An 11,582-nucleotide genomic window follows, 5' to 3' on the forward strand; every position below is an offset into this window, starting at 1 on the left:
CGAGAGGCTATAGGATATTAAGAAACCACTCTTTATTCATTTCCTGTCGTGCAGTGGTTGGTATACTAAATTTCCCTCTTCTATTCTCTCAGATGGTGAGGACACGCACGACTGATGTTCCAAACCCGGGAGGAGCTACTTCCCCCGTTGCTAGAGGCCGAGGGAGGGCACCGGCCCGAGGTAGGGGACGAGGGCATCCAGAGCTGTCCCAGTAGCACCACCAGTAGATCCTGCGGGAGATCCTATCGTTGAGGAGTAGGGTGAAGTGACCGCATCCGAGCCTACCCCGACAGACTTTACGACAGCATTGGGTTTCCAGGAGGTCTTGGGCTGTATGTTGCGGTTCCTGGACACCATGACTCAGGCTAGTTTATTTTCAGCAAATCCAGCTACATCACAGGCAGGAAGGGGAGCACAGACCCCTACTGCTCAGGCTCTTGGTCATGCAGCTACAGTGTATCAGACTCTAGGTGCACAAATCACAGATGGGGCTCAGCCAGTCGCTAGAGTGGTGCCCGATCCCAGACCAACTATGGATAGTGACCTGCATAAGTTATTGGATAGATGGAATAGACTTCACCCTCCTATATTCGGGGGTGAGCGTCATGAGGATGCCCAGGATTTCATTGATAGGTGCAGGGACAGACTGCACAACATGAGGATATTGGAGTCGTACAGAGTTGACTTCACTATATTTCAGTTGGAGGGCAGGGCCCGTAGATGGTGGCAGTCCTATGTTCTTGGCAGGCCAGCAGGTTCTCCTCCCCTTACTTGGGGTCAGTTTATGCAGTTATTCTTGGATAGGTATATTCCACCCTCTGAGAGGGAAGAGCTGTGTTATCAGTTCGAGCATCTTTAGCAGGGTTAGATGTCCGTGACCGATTATGAGGCGAGGTTCTCTGAGTTGTCTCGCCATGCACTCATGATACTTCCCACAGATGTAGAGAGAGTGCAGAGATTTGTTGCGGGGTTGCACCTAGGTACTCGAGCTAGCATGGCCCGAGTAGTAGAGATGAGTACTAAGTATCAGCTAGTGGTGGAGATTGATTGCAGGATTGAGGGTTATCGCCAGAGGGGTAGAGAGCAATTTCAGTAGGACAAGAGGGCTCGATTTTCTAGAGAGTTCAGAGGTGCCCCAGCCAGGGGTAGGGGGCACACGGGGAGGGGTCAGCCCAGCAGGCCCCCGTATTCAACACCACCACCATCTCCCCGAGGTGCTCTAGTGAGACCTTATTTCAGTACGATGCCGGAGAGTTCTTACCGTCCACCAGCTATTCAGGGTTCTTACGGTGGGTATTATGGTCATCAGGGTTCTCCTAGTGCTTACTTCAGTGCCATGCCAGAGAGTTCATATCGCCCACCAGCCATTCAGGGTTCTTCCGGTGGATATTCGGGTCAGCAGGTTCAGACTTCAGGGCAGTAGGCTATGGTGCCGAGGGGTTGCTATGAGTGTGGAGATTCGGGTCACATGAAGAGGACCTGCCCCAGACTTCGAGGCAAGGCAGTAAAGTAAGGTCAGCAGCGTATGATTTCAGCACCGGTTGCTCAGCCTCCCAGAGGCGGGGGACAGGCAGGTGGAGGTCGTCCTAGAGGTGGAGGCTAGGCAGGGAGAGGTCAGTCAGCTTTTGCTCAGTCAGGTGGAGGCCAGCAAACCGACACTCCAGCCAGATTTTATGCCCTTTCGGCTAGGTCAGATGCATTGGCCTCATATGCCATCATCACAGGTATTATTTCCGTCTGCGGTAGAGATGCTTCGGTATTGTTTGATCTAGGGTCCACCTATTCATATGTATCATCCCTATTTGCTCATTTTCTGGTGATCCCTCTTGCGCCTTTGGGCACTCTTGTTCATGTGTCCACTCATGTGGGCGATTCTGTGGTTGTGGATCGGATCTACCGGTCCTGTGTGGTCACATTCTGTGGTTTCAAGACTAGAGCAGATCTCCTGTTGCTTGATATGATCGACTTTGAGATCATCCTAGGCATGGATTGGTTATCTCCATATCACGCCGTCCTAGATTGCCATGCCAAGACTGTTAAATTAGCAATGCCAGGGTTGCCAAGGTTGGAATAGAAGGGTTCCACAATTGATACGTCTAGCCGAGTTATCTCTTTCCTGAAGGCTCGGCATATGGTTGACCGATGTGTTATCTCTTTCTAGTAGTTTGAGAGTTCACCAATGTGTTTCATTCTGATCTTTCTAGCATGCCACCGGATCGTGATATTGATTTCTTTATTGATTTGGCTCCAGACACCCAACCTATATCTATCCCACAATGTCGTATGGCTCTGAAGGAGTTGGAGGAGCATCTTGAGGAGTTGTTAGCAAAGGGGTTTGTTAGACCCAGTGTATCGCCTTGGGGTGCACCAGTGTTATTTGTGAAGAAGAAGGATGGGACTATGCGGATGTGCATTGATTACCGCCAATTGAACAAAGTCACCATCAAGAACAAGTATCCATTGCCTCATATTTATGATTTGTTTGACCAGTTGTAGGGTGCTAGGGTGTTCTCTAAGATCGACTTGAGGTCAGGGTACCATCAGTTGAAGATTCAGGGCTCGAATATTCCGAAAAATGCATTCCGGACTAGATACAACCATTATGAGTTTCTGGTGATGTCCTTTGGCTTGACTAATGCCCCAGCGGCATTTATGGAATTGATGAACAGGGTGTTCAAACTTTATATTGATTCCTTTGTCATCGTCTTCATTGACGACATCTTGATATACTCACGTAGCTTGGGGGAGCATGAACAACATTTGAGAGTAGTGCTTCAGACCTTGCGACAACAAAAGATATATACTAAGTTCTCCAAGTGTGAGTTTTGGCTAGTGTCAATGGCATTCTTGGGATATGTTGTGTCAGGAGAGGGTATTAAGGTGGATCCCAAGAAGATTTAGGTAGTTCAGAGTTGGCCACGTCTTACTTCAGTGACCGAGATCAGGAGTTTTGTGGGGTTAGCATGTTATTACAAATGATTCGTGCAGGGCTTTTCATCTAGATTGACTAGATTGACCCAGAAGGGTGCTCAATTCCATTGGTCCGATGAGTACAACACCAGTTCTTCTGTTGCCTTCCGATTCAGGGATGTATACGGTATATTGCGACGCTTCGCGCATTGTATTGGGATGTGTATTGATGTAGGAGGGGCGAGTTATTGTATATGCTTCGCGTCAGCTGAAGATCCATGAGAAGAATTATCCTGTGCACGATTTGGAGTTGGCCGCGATTGTTCATGCTTTTAAGATATGGAGGCATTATCTGTACGGGGTATCATGCGAGGTTTATACTGATCATCGCATCTTACATCACTTGTTCAAGTAGAGGTATCTAAATTTGAGGCATCGTAGATGGCTTGAGTTGCAGAAGGATTACGACATCACCATTCTTTATCATCCGGGCAAGGCAAATGTGGTCGCGGATGCCTTAAGCAGGAAAACGAAGAGTATGGGTAGCTTGGCATTCATTCCAGTAGAGGAGAGACCACTATCTTGGACATTCAGTCCTTGGCTAACAGACTTGTGAGGTTCGATATTTCAGAGCCCAACCGAGTTCTTACGTGTGTGGTTGCTCAGTCATCATTATTGGGGCAGATCAAGGCCCGACAGTTTGATGATCCACATTTGGCGGTTCTCAGAGAGAAAGTACTTTAGGGCAGTGCCAAGGAGGTTTCTATTGGCGAGGATGGTGTTTTGCGACTCCAGGGTCGCCTATGTGTTCCTAATGTTGATGGTCTGAGGGAGAGGATATTAGACGAGGCACATAGTTCGCGGTATTCCATTCATCCGGGTGCGAAGAAGATGTATCGTGACTTGAGGCAACATTATTGGTGGCAGAGAATGAAGAAGGACATTGTGGAGTATGTGGCTAAGTTTTTGAATTGCCAGCAGGCTAAGTATTAGCACCAGAGGCCGGGCGACCTATTTCAGTAGATGCATATACCAGAGTGGAAGTGGGAGCGCATTACTATGGACTTCGTAGTTGGATTGCCCTGGACCTTGCAGAAGTTTGATGTAGTATGGGTCATTGTTGATAGATTGACCAAGTCGGCGCACTTTATTCCGGTTGTGACTACTTACACTTCAAAGAGATTGGCCTAGATTTACATTTGGGAGATAGTCAAGTTGCACGGTGTGCCCGTTTCCATCATATCAGATAAGGTCCCTCTGTTCACTTCCCATTTCTGGAGAGCCGTCCAGAGTGAGTTGGGGACCCGTGTAGAGCTTAGCACAGCATTCCCTCCTCAGAACGATAGATAGTTGGAAGAGATAGTTCAGATTTTGGAGGACATGCTCAGAGCATGTGTGATTGACTTTGGAGGACAGTGGGATCAGTTCTTGCCTTTGATAGAGTTTGCTTACAACAATAGCTATCAGTCCAACATTGAGATGGCTCCATTTGAGGCTTTATACGGTCGGCGGTGTCGTTCTCCTATCGGGTGGTTTGAGCCTGGTGAGCTAAGTTATACGGTACAGATTTGGTGCAAGATTCCTTGGACAAGGTAAAGTTGATTCAGGAGAGGCTTCGCAAAGCTCAGTCTAGACACAAGAGTTACGTGGATCAGAAGGCGTGTGATGTGTCATTCATGGTTAGCGAGAAGGTCTTCTTGAAAGTCTCGCCAATAAAAGGTGTTATGAGATTTGGGATGAAGGGCAAGCTGAGATCAAGGTTTATTGGCCCATTTGAGGTGTTGAGGCGAGTTGGGGAGGTTGCTTACGAGCTTGCTTTACCCCCCAGTATATCGGTAATTCACCCAGGTTTTCACGTATCTATGCTTCGGAGGTATCACACCGACTTGTCCCATGTGTTGGACTTCAGTGCTATTCATTTGGATGAGAGCCTGAGTTACGAGGAGGATCCAATTGCCATTATTGATAGACAGGATCGCCAGTTAAGATCCAAGAGGATTATAGCGGTAAAGGTCCAGTGGAGGGGCCAACAAGTCGAGGAGGCAACCTGGGAGTCCGAGGAGGACATGCGGAGGAGATACCCACATTTATTCAGCACCTCAGGTACTTTTCTATGTCCGTTCGAGGATGAACGTTTGTTTAAGAGGTGGAGAATGTAACGACCTGACTGGTTATTTTGCTTTCTAGAACCCCGTCCCCCTAAATAAAACTTTCCGCACTTGCTTTAACTAATTTACAACCCATGGGGATGGTTGGTTCGAGATTTGGAAGAAGTTGGGTTGAAATATGCTCATTTGATTCCTTAAGATTTTCTTAAAAGGCTAAGTTTGACTTTGGTCAACATTTTTAGCAAACGGACCCGAATTCGTGTTTTGACGGTCCCGAGGGTCCATAGGAAAATATGGTACCTAGGCGTATGCCTAGAATCGAATTCCGATGTCCCTAGCCTAAGTAATGAATTTTTATTAGAAATTGTTAAACTGAAATTCTAAGGATTTAAATAAACTAAATAATGATTGATAACGTTGGTTTCAGGCTCGTATGTTGGTTCCGGAGCCTAGTACAGGTCCAATATAATATTTAAGACCTGCCCGTAAAATTTGGTATCACTACGAGTAGTATAAGTACGTTTTGGTATGTTAGAAGTGAATTAATTGTTTTTACGGGGTAATTCATAGATTTAGCGTTGTTTTGGGTGTTCCGAAGGTTCGAGTGGGTCCATTTCATGATTTCAGACTTGTCGGTATGTTCGGGCGGTGCCCGGGATCCCTGAGCTTCAATCGAACGAGGCTCGAGTGAAGTTGGAAAAGTTGAAAAGAGCTGAAGCATCTGGTTTCTGTCATAACCGCACCTGCGGTTGGCCATCCGCAGTTGCGAGACCGCAAAAGCGGTCGTCCTCTCGCAGATGTAGCCAAGGTAGGCCAGGCCCAAAACCACAGAAGGAAGTTGCAGAAGTGGCTTCAAGACCACAGAAGCAGTCCTAGCCCTGCTTGGCCAATTCCATAGATGCGGCCACTTCCTCGCAGAAGTGGGACCGCAGATGCGGAAATCACTGAAGCAATGAGGTTCATTTGATACAGGTACCCGTCATTTTTGCCCATTTTGCACTCGTGTATTAGGCGATTTTGGTGCTCTTGAGAGAAGATTTCCACCTAGCATCTTGAGGTAAGTTCATCCCCCTTATTTCTAAGTTTAATACTTGAGTTTTGGGTAGATAAACACATAAATATTAGGAAAAATCAAGGGATTTGAGCAAAACCTAGGGTTTTGATAAAACTTAGATTTTACCACGGAATTGATACTTAGGTTACAAAGAACAACTTTCTTCGAAGAATTTAGGAATCGGGGCATGTGGGCCCGGGGTCGGAATTTAGGAAACTTGTGTTTAAGGGTGGAGATATTGCTTAAATAGTTAGAATGCGATCTTGGGAGTTTGTATTGACTAGTTCCTACCTCGTTTATCTAGTTTTGGATCGTTCGACTCCAAATTGAGAGTTTGAGCTCGTTCTTGGTATTGGAAGTACGCTTTGAATCGAGGTGAGTCTCCTATCTAACCTGGTAAGAGGGAATTGTCTCCATAGGGGATGTAATCTAATAATTTTCCATTAAATGCGGGGGCTGCGTACACACTAGGTGACGAGAGTCCGTGCGTAGCTACTATTATGCTAAGTCCGGGTTGTTTAGGATCCAAAAGCATGCTTTATGTGGTATTCTTGCAACTCTATGTTTAACTTGGATTGTTTAAATCATGGTGATTATGATAAATGAGACTAGTTGAGAGGAACATGATCTTTATTGGCCTTTTTAAAGAGAAGTTGATAATTCAGTGAGTAATTTCTCCCTAGTTATATGTTCTTTTCTGCTTGTTGCTGTGTTTAATTACATTTGACCGCGTCGCATGGTTGATTCGCGAGCGGGGTAATAAATACATCTATGGTTCATGTCGTTCGACCCTCGGCAGTGCACAATTTACTTTTATGTTGGATCGGGCCGTATGACCTCGACACTACTTGTGCATGCTTTACTCAGTATTTTTCTATGACTTGAGTTTATTATTTGTCCTGGAATGGAAGTTTCCAGCTGTGACATTATCTAGGAGAGGACCTGTTAGTTCATGCTATGCACTGCTAATTATTTGTTTTATCTAGGAGAGGACCTGTAAGTGTCAAGGCGACTTCTCGTCTCTACTTCTTTGAAATTAGACAGGATACTTACTGGGTACATATTGTTTATGTACTCATACTACACTTTTGTACTTAATTGTACATGATCTGAGTCAGGTATATCTGGTTATCAGTCTGGTGCGCATCCCTGAGCATATTCCGAGACGTCCACGGTGAGCTGCTCCTTTCCTGTGCCGTTCAGCAGCTTGATGGAGTCTCTCTTTATTTATTTTTGTTGTCTATTCTATTTCAAACAGTAGGATAGAATTATTCTTTTGTATATTCTACTAGTTGCCCACAACTTGTGACACCAGGTCTTGGCACACACATTAGTAGACTATTATTTTGGGAATTTGTATAATTATTTTGGTACATTACTGGTTATACTTGCTTTAACTTTAACTTAACAAATTGCTGCAATTATTTTGGTAATAGTAAAATGAGAACTTATTTATATTTCCGCGTTGGCTTGCCCGGCAATGGTGTTGGGCGCCATCATGACCTATTATGGAAATGGGTCGTGATATATACGACACAAACTAAATGAGCAAATGCACAACTTCCATAAATTACTCTATTCGTAGAAATGCTCTTATTCTCCCATAAGTCTTATTATTCTATCGTCTGTTCATGGGTCTCAGAAAAATACGTAAGTTGAAAAAGTTTACTTCATGACATTACTCAAAGGCATAATGGTCTTATGACATTCCAAAAGATTTTATTGCCGTACTTATCATGCACTGCATTCATTTATACATGTACATTGACCTATGACCAGACGACATTATATATGCATATATATGTGTATATATATATATATATATACGGGATATGGGAAAAAGTTACAGCGTTATATACACACCACCACCTGATCAGCTGGTATACGTTGATGATTTGCCCACGGTGGCCGAGATGATATGATGGGATGCCCTCAGAGGCTGGATGATGTTATGTGCATACATACCTATGCATTATATGACATTTATATGCATATGCATGACATTATAAATATTTCATGATTTACAGAACTATCCAGACTTACAGGTTGAGTCCTTTATTCTATCTTTCTTCCATGTTCTTTATATACTGATTTACATGCCTTACATACTCAGTAGATTATTCGTACTGACGTCCTTTTCTTGGGGACGCTGCATTCATGCCTGCAGGTATAGATAATAAGTTTGACGAGCCCTCATAGTAGACGATATTTGAGTTCAGCGAAGGATCAGTAAGACTCCAACTCATTCGGAGTATAGCCGAGTCTATGAGTCATCGTGTTAGAATTTTACTATAGACTTATGGGTAGGCTGGTACCCTGTCCCATTTGATGTCGAATAATTTTAGAGGCTTTGTAGATAGAGGTTCATTTTGTACAGTATGTCAGAGGCCTTGATGACCCACATGTATTCATGTTTTAAGAAAAATAATTCAGTAATACTGTGGTTTTCCACTTAAGTTGTACATTACGAGTTGTGGTCATGTTGACCCATGATAGTTACAAAGAAAAAAAAGTTATAGAGTGGTTCGCTTGGGCCAATGTGGCACCGGGTCCTAGCCACGCCTCCCCAGGTTCGGGGCGTGACACTTTCTTACCATACCATCATGCGTAAATGGGCCGGAAAGCAGTCATGAGATAACCAGAATAAAACATAAGGGAATAATCAACATATGATGACCCATAATGATATACAGACTTATACATGCGATATACTGGCCAATAATATCGACATGACCATTTGTACACTCAAAACATATGCCGACAAGGATATACTAACATCCATATACATGACATCTTTCTACAACCCTCTAAGAGTACATAAAAAGTCATCGGGACAGGACCCCGCCATACCAATCAATACATAGCTAAAGCATACTGACCAAATAGGCAACACTAGAGAAAATGGAGAGCACCAACACCTTCCGCTGAGCTGATAGCCTAATAGGAGGACTGTCAACCTGTCTATGGGGACCTGCAGGCATGAGACGAAACATCCCCAAGCAAAAAGAACGTCAGTACGACTAAAGTACCGAGTATGTAAGGAAGGAAAGCATAAATAAGAACGGTAATATAAATATAGATAGAGAAGATACAACATGTAACATCTGAGTACCTCTGAAGGCTACTCACGTGAAATACATGATACATATATATACATAAACATTTAAAAATATTCGCCTCTTTACCCAGCTGTAATAGGCTCGGTAAAAATGTACAAGGGAATCATCAGGCTCGGTAGAATCGTATCCGGCCACGTGGAGCTCAGTAAAACCCAACTGATCAGTGGTTGCACAATGGGTTCCATACCCGCCTAACTGTAGCGTGGCTCAGTAGAGTAAAATAGATACACACATACATACTATATATATATATACATACATACTATATATATATATATATATATATATATATATATATAATGCATGCTGGACTCAGGGAATCACGTTCTAAACCTTTTAGAGTGATGTAAGGTAGTCTCAACTTCGATTAACATTATGGACATCCATACCATTAATATGAACCTCAATGGGATTTAAGGATCATACATACTTGCTTAGAATAACTTTATAAGGAAAGAACAACATGGACAACCTTAGTTGCTAGGAGTAGATCCATTATGAAATAGCGTATCATTTACGTTCATTTCTCTTAGATCATTCCAAAATAAAGAAGGAAGTGCCTTAACATACATGTGTGATCTGTTCCTTATTCCTCAACTAAGCTCCACACAACTTTTTGCGTCTATAACAAGTGAATGATATTGTCATCAACATATAGTATTGTACCATCGTATTTGGTTAGTCGTATAACTTATGGATAATTGGGCAACAACTCCCTTATATTTATGACAACACAAAGACCACTAAGGGTCATCAACAACCCAAACAACAACAACAATAACCAAAAATAGCAACAACAACAATATAATCCAATATGAGTTTCTCCGATTATCTTAACAATCATATTGTGCGACAATCTCGTTTATACTAATAACAAAACATAAATTGAATCCAAATCTTATTCCATAAATTCATTCACAACCTTCAGAACATCATACTTATATGTACTATATGATTCCTAGTTTAAAACATCCATAAAATGACTTCCAAAATAGCCCCATACACCTAGTACCCTAGCTTTTATCGCCAAATACTTGTGTTTCATATTTTCTTCTTCAATAAACTTAGGTAACACCTAGAAAAGCTTAACAGCAGCAGCCGCAACATTATCAACTTATTTCTCATAATTTCCAGCCACCACAAACCATATATGTGGCCAAAAGACAGTCCAACCAAAAAGATAAACCATGTCCCATGTTCTTTCAAGTACTATCTTATGGTTTTCACTCAAACAACACAGCCAACACAAGAGTAACCTTAGGAACAATCAAGAATATGTGATACATAATTGGGACAACATCTTCAACTCGAAACCCCATCTTAACTTAGCTCACAATAGACCTCAATCACACCACAACCTCATAGAAGCATTCTCTTGTAGTCTTTACACTTCTGATGATGATTTGAGTTGATTTCCCATGAGTTTGGTTCTTGGGATATTGGGATATGTTAGTGATGGTTTTAGAGAGCTTTGGAACGAATTTTGGGTGAGAAATGACCCGAAATGAGTCTGAAACATCTTTTAAAAGAAGTAAGGTCGGTGTTCATCTCAAGTGGATCCCAACAAGAGCTGCTTGCGTAGTCTCGCAAAAATGCGAATAACTCTCTACTCTAACGTTGTATCGACAAACGGTTTATTGCATTGGAAATCAGACTCATAGATCATAAATTTGGTGGGTAGATCACTCCATAAATCCAAGTATATTGAGAGAAAAGCTCAGTAAATTTGACCTAGATTTCATTAAAAATTTTGAACGTAACTTGTGACGACTTTCGTCAACTTTCGTTTCACAGCTCGCTTGACTTCAAAACTTAAAACACGACTATCATACGACAAAATTACCTCATAAAATTACCTTATTATCATCTTGAGCACCCTAGTCTCACCCCACAAGTACGAATAACTTCTTAACCTTCCAACCCTCACGATACTTCCTTAAAACTTGTTTTAACCAATAAATATATTTGTAACGGTCCTTCAACTCTTAGGATTATATTTATTCACTTAAGATGAATTCTAATATAAAAGTACGGGGTGTAACATCCTCCCCTCTTTGGAACATTCATCCTCGAATATAAAAGAGTCTTAGAAGAGAAACTATCCCTTTACAGATTTTACAATCTCCTTTGCCAACAGTACTATCTCATACCTTGTGTCCAAATAATTTTGATCCTTAAACTATTGCAATGCTTTGATTTCGAATATCATTTAGTCATAGAATGAGTGTTAATTGAAATCACATAACATGGGCTAAGAAAACACATGATCGAGCTACAACTGTTAAGAATTTTCTATCTGAAATAGCTAAGGGTACTTAGAATTCATTGCTTCTTCGCCTTACCACGTCTTTCCTTCGACGCTCTTAATCCTCCACGATATCTTTATGGAAG

This window comes from Nicotiana sylvestris, chromosome 3 (assembly GCF_000393655.2).
Source record: "Nicotiana sylvestris chromosome 3, ASM39365v2, whole genome shotgun sequence".
In the NCBI taxonomy this organism is placed as follows: Eukaryota; Viridiplantae; Streptophyta; class Magnoliopsida; order Solanales; family Solanaceae; genus Nicotiana; species Nicotiana sylvestris.